Raw genomic sequence first — 20,296 nt, forward strand, 5'->3', positions numbered from 1 at the left:
CCAGAAATAGGAAGGCCACAGTTATTTTCTTTCAGTAGAATATACGAGAGTGGACATTTGATTTTTAAACAGACACTAAGACAGTCAGTCAATTACATAACCTACACAATTCTCATTAGAGATCCATTATTTTTTTTGAGAAAATTCTTTGAAAAAAATGAATTGTTTTTTGACTCTCTGAAGTCGGAAGGAAGTGAGTCTGAGTCTGTGGATTGTACAGGCGGGGAAGACTATCCGTCAGTTGGAAGCTTCTGTATAGACAGCAAGGGCTTCTATAGGGAAGCTGGGGTGTATATAATAACACAGCTGCTAAGCTTATGCAAATGCCTTTTGAGATTTCTGTCTTCCATCTGCAGTCAATAGCAGTTAGATGAACGGGGCTTGATATGGGCATAGAACACACATATAGAGATAAGTAAAACAATGTCACATAAATATGATATTAAAGCCTAAAAGACTGGAGTGACCCAAAGAAAAACTATATGAGAGAAAGGGAGGAAAACTTATTTAAAAAAAATCAGTGTCCTTGGTGACTCTTACTCAAAAAATATATGTAGGATATTAGATGCAGGAGAGGGGGGATGGAGATGAATATATATAGGATACTGGTGGAAACGTACTGTCACTGAGCAGGACTGATTGGAGGGAAACTGGTGATGTCATCATGGGTGATGAAGATGATGGCTGTTGAAATATTTGTATTTAGCACTGTTCTGGCATGCCACTTTTATTAACTCATTTTATCACGGTAGCGGTTTATAAAACAGGTATTAGTGTTATCTACGCTCAACAGAAGCAGGAATCGAAATTTGCTTGGTCACACAGTTCAAGAGTGGAGAGAGCAGGAAATTAATTCCAGCATCCTGACTCTAGAACGAAGAGAAAGAAGAATACGGAGTGAGCTGTAGAAAACTGGTCCTCTTCCTGAATCATCAAATAGCTGGGCCACCGCCTGGGTGTGACATCTTCATCACTGCGTATTCTTGAGAGCATGGGAAGGCTAACTCTGCTGAACTGTAACACCTCTAAAACGTCAAAACAGAAACCACACCCACAGGTTTACAGGAAAGACCCCAAATACTGCCTTGCATTATAGTTGCACTGCTCATTTCTGTGCCTTGTAAATGTGCTCCCTTACTCTTACTGCTTTTTATCATGGTTCTCAGGCTCTGCTTCAGACTGGATGTGTTTACATGCATCTACTCATATGACTGTGTGTGTGTGTGTGTGTGTGTGTGTGTGTGTGTTTCTTAGGTTTCATAATGAATGTCATCCTAGTACTGTAATTACTTTGCATGTAATTGTTTCCTTAAGGATTCTACCCGATATGTGTGCTGAATGGAACTATGGTAGCTAAAAGAGAGGATGCTTTTTTGCACCATTCACGTGAAACTCTTGGTAGATGACTTAAAGGAAAGGATGCCTGTGTACATCCTAAACCACACGTTGAGAAAGTGCCTGGTGATGTGGGGAATCCTCCTCACCTAGACTAGAGGGAGCTCTGTCCTTCTCCTGCATAATATATATTCAGAACACTTGAAATTTGTATGGCATTTTTTTTCTTGTGATCCATAAATATAAAATACGATCTGAAACACTTTATTTTTTTTAATGTAGCTTACTTTAAATGCCAAAAAACTATAAGTGAATACAGAAGGCTAGAATTCTCCACTTTCTCCAGCCTCCTTTTTCTAATGGGAGAGCATGCTGGACATGGAGTTTATTTATTTGTTTATTATTTATTTATTTGTTTGTTTGTTGATTAAAATAGGATTTCTCTGTGTGGGGCCTGGCTCCCCTAGAACTTTCTCTACAGACCAAGCTGGCCTTGAATTCAGAATGCTAAGATTAAAGGTGTGCTCTATTATACCTGGCTGGAGAGTTTTAATATTTAAGAAAACAGGCCCCTCTACTAGGTAAACATTAAGATGAGGACCAAAGCTATGCACAAAAGGGTTATGTTCAGGTACCTGTCAGGGGATGATAGCCAAGTGACAAATGACAAGGGAGCAAGGCCAGTCATTATTTATTACAACAGTGGATTTTGCTGTCTTGATTGCTCATTTTTGATGGCAGGAACCATGTCTTAGTTACCTCTAAATTTCCACCATGTACTAGTTTGGGACAAGCCTTTTAAAAATTTGCAGATATGGACAGCTTACCTCAATGATATTCAAGATAGGTATCTATGCAATGGAAACTCTTCAGACTTCCTCTCAATGAAGACAGCAGGTAGAGGGTATGGGGATGGAGTAGGGTAGGGGTGTATTCGCAGTCCCAGATTGGTGTGCACCTGGTTTCCCCTTCAAGCTATGCATGTTTTTTTCTTTAACCAGCTTATACTTCCAGAAGAAAGTCAAAGGTCCAGGTGAAGACAAGGTCCAACATTTCAAACCACTGTGCTGCCTTGCATGATATTTGATTACTTATTTTCATCTGAACCTCTGCCATGGATGTACTACTTGTTGAGAGAAACATCTATACTTATGGTTTCTCTTAAACTGTTCATCTGGATAACCCTCCACAGAAATCCCTTGGATTTGCTTCCTATCTTTAGGGATAAGTGAATGTAACATTTTTATGTAGAATTCTCACAAGACAACAGAATATCTCATTGACAACAAATAAAAACACCACATGGAATAAACTCCGTGGCTGTTTTGTCGTCTTCTTTGAGACAGGATTGTCTGTGTAGCCCAGACTGACATAAACACAGGAGTTTGGTGCCTCTGTCTCATGACTGCTGAGATAAAAGGCTTTCACCCCCAAGTCCAACTCATATAACGTTTTACTTACAGTTAGTTTAAATGTATGAGGAATATAAACATGGAATCCACAAAATAGGAAGGTCAGGCGTTAAAATTAAGCACACTCCAGTCCCATTTCTCATTCAATTGCTTCAGAGCTAATTTGGCAAGTTAACTTACAATTTCCATCTTTAAATAGTGATGCTGATATTTCCCTGTTCAGGTTTCCAGGACGGCAGGAATTGTCTCATATCATAGGTGCCAGGTAGTCCCAGTCACACATCTGTTCCTCTGTGCTCTTCTTTACATTATTATTATTATTATTATTATTATTATTATTATTATCATTATTAATTTGGATCAATATTAGCAGCCTGCATCCATCACTTCACCATGGGGGTTGATTGCTATATTACTAAATGGTATTGATATTAATGCTAATACACTAACCTATTTGACAAACTCTAACTACAATTTGACAAAGTATCAGTTACAATGTTTAGCTGCTCTGCTTCAGTTACATGGCATTCACCAGTATCATAGCTCTCGTACTCTCTGGCCTATATTTTCCTTGTGTATATTGACAGTTTGAATGAGAATTGCTCTTATATGCTCATATAGTAGAATGTATGGAACTGTTTCAGAAGGATTTGGAGGTGTGGCCTTGTTGGAGATTTGTTACTGGAGGTGGGATTTCATGTTTGTAAGGCCCATGCCATTCCCCATTAACGTCTGCTCCCCTACCATTTGCCTCAGGTTTATGTGGAAGATCTCAGCTACTACTTCAGCACCACGCCTGCCTGCCTCCTGCCATGTTCCCCACCAAGATGATTATATACATTACTACCCTCTGGAACTGTGAGCCCTACACCGTATTTTCTTTAATAATTTGCCTTGGTTATGGTGATTTATCACAATAGTAGGAAAGCAACTAAGACACCACACCATCTTTCTTCAAAGAACACCAACCTTCCCAAGGTTAACTGACAACATAGTCTCCTTGTTACAAAAGAATAACCTGTTTATTCTTCACAAGTTAGGGTATACCACAATGTTCAATGGTCTGTACATGACTCTTTTCCATTTCTCTAGCCTTTCTTTGTGGAAATATCTACTTTGCCCAGTAAATGATTCCCTCAGTGAGATCCAGTCATGTCTACTATGCTTTGAAAGGAAGTGAAAACGTTTCCAAACACCTGCACACCCAACCGCTGGTAGACAAATACACACACATTATTTTGCCCAGTCTAATTCTTTTGGAAATTCTTATAGAAAAATTTTATAGAAATTCTTATAGAAAAAGGCCTTTAGGCACTATAATCTACAAAATGAGATATTAAATGTCAAGAACTTTTAACTCCTTCATGACTCCCTCACGTTTATAATTTTATTGTTCAGAGAATGAAAATAGTCTCTGGGGTTAGGGACATAGCTCAGTTGGTAAAGTGTTTGCCTTATAAATGTGAGGATCTGTGTTTAATCCCTAGAATTCAGGTAAAAATCAAAAACATTGTGGTGATTCATGCTCAAAATCCCAGCACTGGGAAGACAGAGCCAGACAGATCTCCAATTTTCTGCCTCACCTAAATGGTTGGTTCAAGGAAAGGGAAAGACTGTGTCTCAAAATTAAGTGGGTAGAATCTGAGGAATAGTACCCAGTGTTTAGATTGATAAAACACAACATATACACACCAGAATACGTACATGGATACACAACAAGAAACTGGTACTTAAATCATGGAAAGCACAATAGTTATGAACTCTTCATAGATCCTGTTTTATATCCCTATACTGAAACATGTTAAATATCAAAGCAGACAATCCTGCCTATATAGAGCCCAGCAGAAGTCCAGAATGTGTGTCACATGAGCCCCTCCATTAGGAAAATGGGCGTGGGTTATGGATGCTGTCTTGCTTGTGCTTGTGCTGTTTCTCATCTATGTGAGAACCGTCAGGACTTAAGAACGATCTCAGCTGCTCTCGGCAAAAGACATGGCTCTTTTCTATGAGAGGAAGTGAAAGCACTGGTGATTTTTTTCTGTTTTGAATCTGTCATTGGCATTGGCAATGGAGAAATAGAAGTTAAGAGGAGTACTTAGTGACTTGTTTCATAGTCAAACCATGCTGGCCAATGATCTACTCAGAAACCAGTTCGTTCCTTTTTAAGGTAATCTTTTCAAATCAGGCCTGTGTAGGTGTTCACAAGCTAGAATCATGGCTGGGACTCAAACACTCAGCTTCCAGTCAGAATACTTCATTGCCATTTTTCTTGGACTTTCTTCTGTGTCATTCTGAATAGGTTTCGTGTTCTGGGGGGACAGATGAGCAACCCTCCTTGTGTAAAGCAAACACTCCTCTTCCTAGTCTTGCCAGGTGTCCACAGGGGCATCCAGCGGCCCTGTTGGTAAAAGCTATGGAATGTGTCCTCCCTGGTGTTTTCTGCAGGGACTAGACGACAGACAGACCCAGCCTGTGATGGATTGCTTGACTCTAACTTTCAGCTCAGACAAGCCAGATTTCTGTTGCCCCAGGCAAGGTGGCGTTCCTTCATTAGTACACTTCAGACTGAGATACTCCTGAGACTAGAAAGGCGGCGATTGAAAAACAGCAAGAAAATGCTCCAAGCATAATTATGGTAAACTGAAATCTCAGTCCCCGCCCCCTTTGGCCCCTCAAATACCCTATGGAAGCAACTCTAAGTGCAATTCCTCTTGATAAGCTGGTTATTCTAGTAACTACCCAATCTGTACTTGAAAAAGACTTATACGGCCAGAGACTCAGAAGTATCTAGAGTCTTGGGCAATGGAAAAAGATATTGGACAAAATGCAGTGGATGCTCTCGGCTCTCAGCTGCTTCTGGAAGATGAATGTAGCTTCCATGTTTTTTTCGGAATTGGCAAGTCAGGATTGGGCAGCAGGGAGGAGTCTTTGCAAGGTGAGGTTAGGGGGAAGGGACTGTCTACTCATCCCTCCTTGAAAGGAATTTACTCCAATCTTTATGCAACGATCGCTTCAAGGATAGTGTATTTCCTGTTGTTTTGTTTTGTTTTTAAACCAGTTGTCTTGATTTTGGTTTGAGGTTATTTTTATTTATTTGTTTATTTGTTTTGTTTTCATTTACTTTTCTACTTAAGAGATTGGGAACTGGTGGATATTAGAAGAAAAACTCCTCACAGGGAAGGGAATGGGTAAAAAAACTGCTTCAGAGACAACTTATGGACCTACCACACTGTGAGCAAACTGTCTCCTGGAAGAGAAACTTGGCCTATACATCCTGGCAGCTCATGTAAGTCCAGAATCCTTGAGGAAAATGTACAATAGCATAAAGGAACTCAGCTGCCTAGTCAGTGTGCTCCATTTACCTGGTCTGGATGAGAGAAGGATTCAAAACAGAAGTGAGCAGACCTGAGGCCTGCAGCTAGGCTCTCGCATCAGTAGTGGGCTTCACCGGTCTTCTGCGCTGGGGCCTCCACATTACTAAGCCACTATCAGCCTCCTAGGGGCTTACCTCAGCTCGTGTTTACATCCATGGCTTGACTGATGGCTGAGGAATCCAATATTTTGTCTGGGAATTTACAGTCTCTCAGCAAGAAAATGGGAAAATATTCTTTTTTTCTTTTTCCTTTTTCTTCTTGTCCAGGAAAGAGATTACAATTCTTAGGCCACAATATCGGAGACTTGACTTGGTATGGGATGAGTGTGCGTCTCGTCTTCACGGACAACCTGAGCATTCCATCTGGACACGCACGTACATTTTTTTTCTTTCAAGAAAAATCCATCTTTGGAGACATTTAACCCACAATATGGTTTCTGTATCTCCCTCATGGAATCATTTGAGCGTTTTTTATACTTAATTGCTATCATGAGTTTATAGATACAAGAGAAACAAGCAGCTGCCGAGACTAGGGGAGGATCCCAATATGCTTGGAGGTCCAAATGAACACTCTCCTCAATGTCAGTTTGAAAGTCACCCAAGAAGTCTGACTTGAGGGTCTGCATGAAGCTGTCTTCCCAGAAGAATGAACCATACTGGAATTCAGCGCTGCCTTCCCGCAGGTGCCCACTCTGTCATCAGGTAGAAGCTTTCCCAGTCTGAGTTTCTTTCAGTACTGAATTGGTGCCCGCTTTTTCCTCCAGTTGGTGCTGATGTGGCCTGCTGCTGGGTGTGAACAAACCAGGCGGACATGATTCACACGGCCTGAGACAGCCCTGGCTGGCTTAGAAAATTCTCCTCAGAATTTATTTATTTTTTAGTATCAGGTTGTTTCAGTTTCCGCTACTCGAGCTCAAAATTGAAGCCACCGTCACAGGACCTTTTACCTCCTCTTAGAGGTTGTAGGTAATTAATTAGTACCTTAATTTTAATTCTTGTAGCTCCTGATAATGAGGAGGATAATTTGCCATCAGGGCGACGGTGGGAGGAAGCTGCTTTTCACAAATAACATAAGGGTTTTGTTTGCTTCTCTCTATGTGGCTTCTCTTCAGCATTATTCCTGGTAACGTCGGTCACGTTCTTGGAAAAAATCTTTTCTTCATACCTGGTGTGCTCATTCAGATTTGTTCTGAGAATTAAGCAAGACAATGGGTGTCTGAGGATTCGAAAGACTGAAAAAGTCCTCCAATTGTACTGAACACTTCTTACATTTCTATTTTAGAAAGCCCAGCTCTGTTCATATCCCTTCCCTACTGTAGACAGGACAGGATGGCACAGTATGTCTAAATCACACTGAATGTCTGAGGCTTAATCTGGTCATCTATATCCTACGTTCTCTCCATTTCAACAACTTTCTTTCATTTATCCCGCATCATTGAGTGAGCTTTGCTGTTGCTGTCTTTGGTCTTTTTGTTTGTTTAATGTTTCCTGAGTTCTGCTAGTATGGCGCCTTTCTTCAGGATCCTCACTCTAGGGGGGGACTGTCTACTAGCAAGTTCTGCAGGGATGAACCTGTGCTACCCAATATGGCAGCTGCTAGCCCCAAGTTGCTACCGAGTATTTGAGTTCTGGCAAGTGGGACTAAAGAACTGAGGTTTTAATTTGGTTTAGTTGATTTAAGTTTAATCATAAGTGGTCACCAGTGGCCAGAAACTACAGTAGTGCCCAACAGAGACCTGAATGTTTACTGCCTTTATTGTTTTATATCTAAAACCAGCAACTTGTTCTTATCTAATGCACAGGTCATTCAATCTTTGAAGCCAACCTTCGGGCTCTCCTTTAGAGCTCCTCCTGTTTCTCTAACCTCTAAGTTTCATTTTTTTGCTCGCTCATATTTTATCTTTTCTATTAAGGGACAGGCTCCATCTGGTAGCACCTTAGCCCATTGTAATATCAAGATATCATAAGCTGGGAATTAGAAACAACCCGAGTTTATTTCTTACTGGACTAGAAGTCCAAGATCGAGCAACAGTGTCTTGCGTCAAGGGAAAGAGAAGGTTCTATGTCTGTCTAAACTACTCTCTTTCTGCTTCTACGGTGGTACCTGGATGATACATTCTGTGGATGGGACAAAGGTGGCCGAAGAGACACCAATGATGAACTCGTTCTTTCCTGCCGATCTCATTCATGAAGGCTCTGTAGTCATGCGTCAACAATCACTAAGGCCTCATCTCTTCATTGTTCATACTGATGATTCTGTTTCAAGATGTAAATCTTAGTAATACCCACACTCGCAGTGACGGTCCTATTTGGATCAGTATCCCTAGAACACCTGACTGTTTTTATTCAAAAGTCTTTACTGAAAGATTAGCACTACTTTTGTAATTTCATAGGCAGACATTTAAATATTCTAAGGAGAGACAAGTGTGTCTCTTTCTCTTTTGTTACCAGCTGTTGAAATGACTCTGTGAGTTTCCTCAGGAGGAGCAACTTGTCTTCCAAGAAGAGATTTCACACAGTTATGACCACGGGAGTGCAGATGGGTCAATGGTGGCACGCCCAGACCTTGACCTGGACTGCTCAGTCATGCATACATCTTACCATCCATTTAAACCTGAACCTTATGTCAGGACCTGGAAGACGGACTTTGTTTCTCTTCCCAGTGTGACACACTGAATAAATTTCCTTTCTCTGTCTTCACTATTACCTTATGTTTAATTGATCTCCTGAGGACCGATGGCTGCGCCATTTATTACAGCCGCCAGAGCAGACTCTGAATCTACCACATTACTGGTGTGGAAATGGCCACCTCTCTTTCTTACCACTCAAGTAGAATGCCCAAAGTTTGCCAGGCTGTGCACCATCCAGGACAATTAACAAAGGACCTGGAACCGTCTAGTCCTTAGCCTATAAGCATCTGTATGCTCTTCTTGTTTGGCTTTCAAATTTCCACTCAGTCAGTATGTCAGTGCAGCTAGGGTTTCTGAGGGCCACTGCCTTACTTAATAGGCATAGAAAATGGAGTCATAACTAGAAAATGAATAGGCCTCTACTTTACTCGGGAATCCGCAGGGGTCTTCAAGTCCAGAGGAAAGGGGCCACTGCTATTCCCACATGTAAACAAAGGCAGGTGGCCTGGTCCATTCTGCCTTGCTTGTTCCACACCCCTCCTCTCAGCAAGGGACCTTTTACAGGCACATCTGTACAATCATTCTGATGAAGATGAAAAGCCACCCTGTGCGTGTCCTTTCGTCCTAGCCATAGCATTTGAAAGCATAGACCTTGGTCGGACTGGACGCGGTTGGCAGATGTTCAAGAGTGGAGCATTGCAACTGAAAAACTTTCTTCTTGGAACTCTGTCCCCAAGGGCCAGGGGCAATTGACGGGTGAACAATCAGAGGCTGGCTGGTCCCAGAGAGGCTCTGCTGTTGGCCAGCTGCAGCCTCTGAGGGTTGTCACAGCCTGAGGCACTATCAGCCCCTGTCACTTTCGCTATAAACTGGACTTACTAGCAGCCAGCCTGTGCCCAGCCTTGCCCGGGACAGGAGGGAGAGAAAGCTAGCTAGCAGCATGGGGTGGGGAGGGTGGGGGTGGGGTGGAAAAAGGGGCGGCACAGGAAGCCAAGCTGAAGCTGGGAGTGAGTACAGCAAGGGGGAGGACCGGGAGGCAATGAAGTCAGAGGCAGCAGGGACTGCAGCTGAATCAATTTGGAGCTAAAAATAGCGGCTTGCCGCTTCTGCCTCCACAGTGATTTCCTAAAGGTCTCAGCTGCGCCTTGGAGAAAGCCAGCGTGTGTGTCCCCACCTCTCCTCCCAACTGGTGAGCTGAACAAAATAGCAAAAACCAGCCGGAGCAAAAGAGACTTCCTCATCCTCAGTGTCTCTCTCGACTGCAGCCTCCCTGTCTCCAAAGCCCCCGAAGGGCCTCTGGTTTCACCTGTTTTCCTCTTGAGTGGGATAATTCGAGATAAGGTCTTTCGAGTCAGAAAAGAGGTAAAGATCGCAGACATCAATGAAGAATCCAGACAACAGAGGATCCAGACAACAAGGACTCCTGACTTTCAACCCGAGGGGCAAAGGACGTCCACTCTAAAACTGAAGCTGTTACCAGACAAAAGATAAAAGTCCGAATTTTCAAAGATGGACCATTGCAAATCACACCCGCCCATGCTGTCCATAAGTGAAAGTCTGAACCTTCTGAGCAAACAATTTGACTGTCCCAGGAGACGTGGGTTTAGGGATCAGGTTCTGTGACTGATGCTAGGACCCCTTCCCCCACCCCACCCCCACTTCCTCCCCAACTCACAAAGAAAAAGACAGTGCACATGGAAGTTTGGCACTTGGCAGAGTGATTATCCCTGCAGTGTGGGGAGGTAACCTTTCCGCTGCTACATCTTGACATTTGCATGGAGGCAAATGCATCATAGGTAACAGCACCTGGGTGTCAAAGCCTCCTGATTTGTCTGTTCCAACCGCGGTATGAATGAGGACCTTAGAGCTGAGGGATCGAAGGCAAAAATGTGCACACAAATTATGGGAGAACAGATAATGGGACGGACCATAAAACGGAACAGGCTGGATTGATGTCTCTTGCACCTCTGCAGAGAGAATCTGTTCAGATTGAGCAGCCCGGCATGTGAAAGTTTGTAAGCTAGAGTCTTGGTTTTCAAATCACCATTAATAATTATCTTCTTATACTTTGAAGAAAACAGGAAACTAATAACATCTTCCCAAGCCCCAAATCCCCAAGGGTGTTAAGTATAGGCAACCCGTTCAAAGGGAAGCCCAGTCCTCAATTCTCACATTTAATCAAGCAAATTTGAACTGTAGATGCTCAGCGGTGTAACATGTGGAGGCATATTAAAGGTTCCAAAATCCTCGGAAACTGTGAGGTTCTGTAGGTAAATCCCTTGTTCATTTTACATATGGGTTTGAAATCGTTTCAGTCTCTTGGAAGGGAGAAATAGTTCCTGTCAAAGAGAAAAGTAGAACATTGCCCAACTTGCCAATTTGACAAACACAGCGAACCGTTATCAAGCACATTGGGAATCTGGCTTTCTCAGGAGGACCTATTGTTTACAGAAATATCTCAGCTGAGAAAGAAGCAAACATTGCCCCCTGAGCTGCTGTGATAAAATTCACATGGTTTTCTAAGGATATTTATAACCTTCGAGGGGGAAATCTGCAGAAAATTTAGAATTGCTACAATGGTCCCCTTTGGCGCTTCCGAGAATTTTTGGGCCTATTTCAATATTCCAATGACTGTTTTCACACTATCAAACAATGACCTCTGAAGTGAAGCCTATTTCTGCCCTGTTGGGCTCCTAATACAATTAGTGGAATTAGAAGTGGGTAGGATGAATGCAAAAAGAAAAAAAAAAATCAGTACTTAAGATGTAATAGATGTTTACATGTTTATTTTCCTATAAAGACATATTTGAAAATATGAGATCATTTTTTTTAAATTTAGCCAAATGGTCATAATCTTAGTCATGTTTAAAGCATATACGACAGCTTCACAGACTGTCTTGAACACCTTGATGTTTCCTATATCTGGGTGACATTAGGACAGAATGAAAAGCTATTTCACTTATAATGTGCCCGACTGTCCCTAACTATGCTAGAGAAGGCTGGGACTGTGCCAAAAGAGAGACAGGCTAGCAGTCTTCGAAGCTGTGTTAGCTGCTCCTGAGTTTAATCCCATCTAAGTGATAGTCCCCATGGAGCAAGGAGCCATAGTGGCTAAGGAAAAATAAAAAAAAAAAAAAACTTGAGGGTCATCTGACATGTTAGGAGTGAAATGAGCCAGGGAGATAGACCCTCCAGGTGTCTGGTCAGGATGGGTTAGCGTAGACTGGACAATAGTCAGATTGTTGTTCATTCTCTCTGTCTAGGCACAGAAGGAAGAATGATAAAGTTCACATGTCTGAAGCAAACAGTTAAACTCAAAGCCTGTGAGTCTGTGAACTGACACTGGGTAGCTTAGGGGCATGACCGTTTCTGTTCCAGGCCTAAGTACCAAGATCTGAGATTTCAGAGTTCATGGCAATGGGCCTGCATAAAAGGCCTGGGAAGGGTGAGCTTGCCCGAGTCTTGCAAGAGCTGACTTCTCAGAAAAGAGTTTCCCCAAAACTCTTCCCTGGCTCACAGAAGACACAGGCAGTTGTGAGATGATGGAAGAAGGAGTTGACTGAAAGCAGGACCCACCTGTGATAGACTATTCTTCAGGCAGCACTGTTGTCTCAGCAGAGTAGGCACATCCAGTAAAGACAGCTCTTCCTGTGAGATCCTCAGACTATGTGTAGGCACAGAGTTCTGCTCTAATTAATCCTCTGGCATTTCAGAGCCTCCTTCAGTTTCCTGAAGTTTTTCCTCTGATTTGTGAATAGTCACTAAAGAGTCTGTTAAACTCACCATGGGCATGTCACCTGTTGTTTTGTTGTTACTGTTGGTTGGTTTTTACTTTATTCTATTAATTTATTTATTATCTATTCATTTTTGCTTGTCCTCTGATATTTGTCATCTTGTGTTTGTTGGTTTTGGTCATCTCCTGACCCTCCCATTTCATGAGAATTCCTGTTTCATCCTTGCCAAAGGTTTACACTAACGGATTTTCTTTAGACATTTGAATGAGTATGAAATAGAAATTCATGATCACCCTCATTTGGAGTCCCTGTTGGTGGACATCTTTCCATGTTGACATTGGCTATTTTAATTCTTGCTCAAAGAATCTTTACACCATATCTACTTGTCAGATCAGATAGTTTATATTTTTATACTTGATGTTAAGATTTTGTGTAAATCAATATTGGAAATCAGGATCGCATCAATCACAGCTAATATATTTCCATTGTTCGTGCTTTCGATACATTGTCATGGCAGCTCTTGAAATACAGTATTCTTAATAACAAGTATCCAGATTTATATTTTTGTGGTTTTGCCAGCTGAGGATATATTTCCATGTTCCATATCCTTTTCCTTATTAGAACTATTTCTCGTGCACATTTTATGTCCTTGGAATTTGTTTTGTTTGCAATAAGATTATACAATATAATCCTCCCTGTAGATAGAAAGTTACCTAGACATCTCTTAGTGACCAGCATTCCATTGGCTACATTTTGTTGTTGTGATAAAACACCAACGTAATTTAAGGAAGACCAAGTTTATGTTTGCTTATAGTTCCAGAGGAATGCCTTCTCCATGGTGGTGGGGCAGAGGCGTGGCAAGTGGACAAAGAAGATGAGAGCTCACATCTCAAGCTGCAAGCGGAGAGCAGAGAAGTACAACTGAAATGGCTTGAGTCTTCGAACTCTCAAAGCCCACCTCTAGTCCTCCTGTCCTCCAGCAAGGACACGCCTTCTAGCAAACAGCGCCACCAACTGGTGAGCTGGTGATCCAACACTGGAGTTCATGGAAGATATTTCTTATTCAAACCTCACCAGGCAGGCAAGCGTAAGTTGACCATCTAAGGACGCATTCCCTACTTACTGCTTCCTTTGTGCATGTGTATAGCGCCACGTTCTATAATATTTCCTTCCATCTTTATATTTGACAGCACCTATGTCAAAGTTATCAGCTGCTACAGTCATGTTAATTTTCCTAAAATGAGGCCTTCTACTTGGTTCTGGTTAAATTTGTTAAATATTAAGTTTTGTTAGAGTAAAGTGCACTTAGAGGAAGTGCCCTAAGGTTTTAGTTTAAATCAGAGACAACTGACTTCCTTCTAATGATGAATTTTCCTGTTCTTACCTGACTGTTGCATGGTTTCTCATATGTTTACATGTATACGCATACACACATACATACATACATGCTTTGGTTACATACGTATGTGTTCCTTGTCTCATGTATTTGAGCACATTTTATGTATTTGTTTGCGTGTGAATATTAGATTGCTTTCTGAGTCATCTGGATTTTTTTGAGCTTCTGTAGAAAATGAAGTTGTTGTGATCTCTAATTAGTTCCTGTCAATATAAAAGCATGCTGAGTGTAAAATTTTCTTTCTTTCTTTCTTTTTTTTTTTATTAACTTGAGTATTTCTTATACACATTTCGAGTGTTATTCCCTTTCCCAGTTTCCGGGCAAACATCCCCCTCCCCCCTCCCCTTCCTTATGGGTGTTCCCCTCCCAACCCTCCCCCCATTGCCGCCCTCCCCCCAACAGTCTAGTTCACTGGGGGTTCAGTCTTAGCAGGACCCAGGGCTTCCCCTTCCACTGGCGCTCTTACTAGGATATTCATTGCTACCTATGAGGTCAGAGTCCAGGGTCAGTCCATGTATAGTCTTTAGGTAGTGGCTTAGTCCCTGGAAGCTCTGGTTGCTTGGCATTGTTGTACATATGGGGTCTCAAGCCCCTTCAAGCTCTTCCAGTTCTTTCTCTGATTCCTTCAACGGGGGTCCTATTCTCAGTTCAGTGGTTTGCTGCTGGCATTCGCCTCTGTATTTGCTGTATTCTGGCTGTGTCTCTCAGGAGCGATCTACATCCGGCTCCTGTCGGTCTGCACTTCTTTGTTTCATCCATCTTGCCTAATTGGGTGGCTGTATATGTATGGGCCACATGTGGGGCAGGCTCTGAATGGGTGTTCCTTCAGTCTCTGTTTTAATCTTTGCCTCTCTCTTCCCTGACAAGGGTATTCTTGTTCCCCTTTTAAAGAAGGAGTGAAGCATTCACATTTTGATCATCCGTCTTGAGTTTCATTTGTTCTAGGCATCTAGGGTAATTCAAGCATTTGGGCTAATAGCCACTTATCAATGAGTGCATACCATGTATGTCTTTCTGTGATTGGGTTAGCTCACTCAGGATGATATTTTCCAGTTCCAACCATTTGCCTACGAATTTCATAAACTCGTTGTTTTTGATAGCTGAGTAATATTCCATTGTGTAGATGTACCACATTTTCTGTATCCATTCCTCTGTTGAAGGGCATCTGGGTTCTTTCCAGCTTCTGGCTATTATAAATAAGGCTGCGATGAACATAGTGGAGCACGTGTCTTTTTTATATGTTGAGCAACACGTACACCAGATTTTTCACCTCTGTTGCAAAAGGTCCAGCATGCGTGCCATAGAAAGTAACATGGTTTTAAGAATGAACTGGGGGTTGGGGATTTAGCTCAGTGGTAGAGCACTTGCCTAGCAAGCTCAAGGCCCTGGGTTCGGTCCTCAGCTACGGAAAAAAAAAAAAAAGAATGAACTGACATCTGTGAGCTTCTTACAACTCCAGATCCTTGGGTAGGCCCTGAAATCTGCCCAAGCACTTAAATGCACCACGATAGACATTTCCCTTCACCCTTGTTTCTTCAGTAATGACAAGAAGTGCTTTTTGGGCACAGTAAATGTCCTGGTCAGCTGTGGCTACTTAGAAAGTGAAAGGCTCGGGAGATAGGTAGCCACTTTGGGTGCTATAATGAATAGGAGAGAGGGAATTCCTTAAGTAGAAGAAAGGCATTTCTTATCATTTCTAGAGGGCTAAAAGTCCAAGCAGTGGAGCCAGGAATTTAGTATCTTTATGAGGTCACTTTCCTGGATTACATTGGTCTTACTCTCCCAATGTCCTCATAGCAGATAGATAGCTAGGAAACCAAGGGACCTACCACTTATATCTCATTATAATGATACAGACCTAATCATGGCTCCACCTCTGATTGATCTATTCTTATCTTGCTATACAGCTGTATAATACACTGTGTAATAGCATACATTTCAATAACAGTGATAGTGAAGGTTAACTCAGGACATGAATGGGAGGGTGACTCAAGTCTGTAGTGAAAATTCTAGTCTTTCTTAGAAATACTCTCTCTAGTTCTTCTAAAACTGTGCATCTCAAAGCTCCCTAATTCTACCCAACAAACAAACTGTAGGGATACCTTTTTGCTTCTGAATCAAAGGGCTAGTTAATCTTCCCCTATTCATTCAAAGGGGTAAAGAAAAGAAAAACCTCTAAGGAATGTCTGTAAACTTCTTAACCACAGAATAAAGTTCAAAACCACGTTAGTCATTGACGAGCTACTTTACCTTCCAAAGAGCAATTTCCCTCTCTTTGCTGTAGCCTCCTGTCTACAAAAGTGATATCAAAACACTCACTTTGTAAGTCCTCTCTAAAGGTTTAACTGAGTATTTTCATCTGAGCAATTTGCCAAAAGGAACTGCTCGAACTTGAGGGTGGGTCTGACTGTACCAATGACTGTGTCACATATAAATCACCTCTGGAAACATCCCTACAGACACACAGATATGTTTCACCAATATAGAACATCACTTACTCCAGTTAAATTAGCAAAGGACTACCCATCGTCTTAGGTAATTCTGCATGGTGAGAGCACTTAGAGACCTTAGCATTCTGCCTGCTTTAGACCTTTATAAGATACAAGAATGGAAGCAATATTGTTGTTAGTATTATGTATTAAATAAATTCTTTTCTTCATGTGCTTAAGCCTCAGCATATTGTTATTTTATATGACTAATAATGAGTAGTTAAAATGACACAGGGTCAAGAATCATGAAGGGCATGGAAGTTATAGTTAGTGAGAGCACTCAAGTTACTTAGATCAGAAAGAGTAAGTGACTCGAACTTGGGAATACGGAGGTTCTTCTATTTTATTCGTGTACTTTAAAAAATGCAGCCTATGCCCAATGATTTATGGTAACGTTTCGTAGTATATAAGTAAGTGCCCTGCAGTATATTTTGTAAATACAGTGACATTTTAGTGATAAGAGCTCTCATTACAAGTCTCTGTTATTAAATCATTCCTCCAAGACAGGTTAAACTGCCAGGTTTGGGGTAAGAATTATAGGGTTTATAGATTCATGAAGTGAAAATCAGTATGCTTGAGCTGTATAATGTGTATTCACTGTGAGGTGGGACACAGAACAAGAAATGATTAAAATACTAAGGAACCAAAGAGTAGAGCACAAGAATTTTCTTACGTACCTGTTTAAGATTTCCTATAGTGACTTCTAAAATCCATCATTTCTTGCCTTGATGAGAATAACATGTTCCTAGCATTATCATTTATACTCGACTTAATAAAAAATTATAGCCATCATGGCAATATTTTCATTAGAGACTATAACTCAGATTCAGAGTGAAATGCCATGCTGGCCTGGCTGGCAGAGAGGGGCCAAATGCTGAAATCGAGCAATAATTCTGGCAGTTACCAGACGAAATGGAAATAAAATTAAACAAGGACACATTTTGGTGAAACAGTGCTGATTCTAACACAGCGGTGGCCACAGCTCTCCTTATTAGAGAACTGAACCAGAAGAAGCCCACAGAATGGTAATGGAGTGATCTGGGCTGATTCTCTACATCTGCTACTCAATGAAAATCAGACCTGCCCCTCAAGGAGTAATATGGGTCAATTGCACTTCTCAAAAGAGTCATTGAATTGGTTACATTAAATATGTCTCTATTCATAAAGTAAAGTTAATCAACGTGCAGACCTTTCATAACTGGATAAATATTGATTATTGAAACCTCTACCCAGAACAATAATGCAAGACCTCAATTCCTATTACCACCAGACTGTGCAACCCAGTGCTGTGGACTGAATACATGTGTCCTGTTAAAATTAACGTTTCATCTTTTCTCCACAGTGTAAAATTATTATGAGGTAGGAACTTTGAGAGACAATAGAGTCCTCATGCAAGGGCCCAAGAAAGTGTTCTTACCACCTTTTTAAAATATAGGGGAGCTACAAGAATTTGTCACTTTGCAACTACAAGATAGAGCTCTGAACGGGATCCATGCCTGTTGTCATCCTGCATCCTGAACTTGGCTGTTCATTTCCAAGAACTGTAAGAAGTAGATTTCGGTTGGTTATTAACTATCTAGTCTGTTGTATTTTGTTACAGACCAGTTCCACTGAAGACACTTGCGCACAGATTTGAACTACACAACAGAAAGACACGGAGGACTAAAAAAAATTATATACATGGACTTAGGAGACTACATCATAAGTTTCACTTGAATTGGAATGACCTGAAAGCTTGTTAAGACACTAACTGTCTTAACCGATGTTAAGAAACTGATGGTTATGATTCAGGGTATTTGGGAGAAAACACTTACATCTGCATTTCTTATCAGTTCATAAGTAGTATACACACCAGTCATCTAGTTACCCCTCCTGAGTATCTCTGGTGTATGCTACAGAAATCCACCGGTCAACTTCATTTATTTTTTCCTCCTAAATTGATTACTTTACATCCTGATCATAGCCTCTCCTCCCAGTTCCTCCCTCTTGCCTCCCCTCCTGCCACCCCCTCCCTTTCTCCTCAGAGAAGTTGCTATCTCCCATGAATATCAACCTATCTTGGCATATCGAGTTGCAGTACTAGATGTATGTATCTTCTATTGAGACTAGACAAGGCAGCCCACTTAGGGGAAAGACTCCCAAAGTCAGGCAATAGAGTCAGAGACCACCTCCACTTTTAGGTATCCCACATGAAGATTAAGGGGAACAACTGTTATGTATGTATAGAGGGCCTAGGTCAGTCCCATGCGTGCTCTTTAATTGGCAGTTCAGTCTCTGCGATCACCTATGGGCTCAGGTTAGTTGATTCTATGTGTTTTCTTGTGGTGTCCTTGACCCTGGTGACTCCTACAGTTCTTCCTTCCCTCTCCCACAGTATTCCGCAAGCTCCGCCTAATGTTTGATTGTGTGTCTCCATTCCTGTTTTCATCTGGTGCAGGGTAAAGCCTCTCAGATAGCAGTTATTCTAGGCTCATGCCAGCAAGTATATCAAAATATCATTTATAGTGTCAGGGGTAGGTTTTCTCTCTCATGATATGGGTCTCAAGGTGTGCCAATAAATATGGGGATGAATTTGGGTGTCATCCTTGCATAGAGGCCATGCTAATCTTTTCTGTATTGTTCCAATTTAGTTTATTGCTCCAATTTTAGTATATGTGATGCTAAAGAGAGTATAACAGGTCAATTTCTTATTTCTGGAAATACACACAGCCCAAAGAGTATATTCATCTGCTTGACAAGTCTAAGACTGTAGCTTTTATTTATCTGTGTGTGGTGTATGTTCTTACTGGATGCCTATATGGTTTTGATAGGTCCTAAATGGTTACCTGTGGTTAAATCAGCACTGGTTCAAGGTACCTAAAAGCTGGATCTGGGATTCTGATCAAGTGTGGAGTGATTGCAAGCACAGTATGACACAAATGAAGATCTATACTCCAAAGTTATGAGTAATCAAGAACATCTTCTGAGGACACATGGTGTCTCTCTTCCTTTTCTGACTTCCAGAAATTAATAGCCAAAGGTATAGACCCTGTCCTGAAGCATGAATTCATCCTTAGAATGTTCTGCCTGCCACTGATTTCCTTCACTTTTCTCTTCTTACAAAGACAGAAATATGATTACGTCACCTTCATACATAAAATCACGTTTGCTGCCAAGAAAACCCCTTAGTGTCTCCAGCTCCACTTTTAGCCTCTCTATTTGCTATTCTCCCCACACAAACTCTCTAGTGTTGTGTTCCAGTATTCCAGGCAATCGGAATTTTTCTTATTAGCCTCTGGCACACAGCATGCTTCCCTTTTTATAGTTAGATAACTTTGTCCTTGACTTCTAATACTGAGACTTGAAGTTCTTGTTCTTGCTGGATCTTCCTAGGCCTGAGTGCTTCTTTATCAGCATTGTAAACAGCTGGGGATAATGTTTTTGGTCCATGTGGTAAACATTGTAAACAGTCTGATGGGATAAATATTTATCAGTTTCTCCATGTCCTCCAGACTACCATTGGACTTTTAGATAATGAAGACTATGAATTATTCTTCTGAAAATTACAGTTTCTAGCTAAAAGTGGCATCACATACTAGAACCAAATGACATCACATGCTAGGAAGAAAGTCCCCCAAACCAGACAAAAGTGGATGACTGCTAACAATACATTTGAGTGGTTGAAGATATCTGTTGATCCTTTAGAGAAAAAGAAGTAGAGGAAATTTAAAGACAACTTAATAATGAGAAAGAACAACAGAAATGGTGATTTCCACAGTATATTGCTAACTGTATTTTAAAAAGTGACTTTACTCTTAAAAATCAAAATGGCCGACTACCCACAATGTGTGAAGAATTAGCTACCAGAGAGGGTGAAAAGCAGTGACAAGCCTGCCATCTGTACTACAAATAGCTTCAGACGCAAATATTCCTCCACATTGTTTGTGG

At 41.4% G+C, this 20,296-nt stretch overlaps 1 pseudogene; it reads right to left on the reverse strand.

Annotated features, from left to right (window-relative positions):
* Positions 1 to 18,923: 18,923 nt before the first annotated feature.
* LOC120097317 (U6 spliceosomal RNA) lies at positions 18,924 to 19,020 on the reverse strand (annotated as a pseudogene).
* Positions 19,021 to 20,296: the final 1,276 nt, after the last annotated feature.

This window comes from Rattus norvegicus, chromosome 15 (assembly GCF_036323735.1).
Source record: "Rattus norvegicus strain BN/NHsdMcwi chromosome 15, GRCr8, whole genome shotgun sequence".
NCBI classification, from domain to species: domain Eukaryota; kingdom Metazoa; phylum Chordata; class Mammalia; order Rodentia; family Muridae; genus Rattus; species Rattus norvegicus.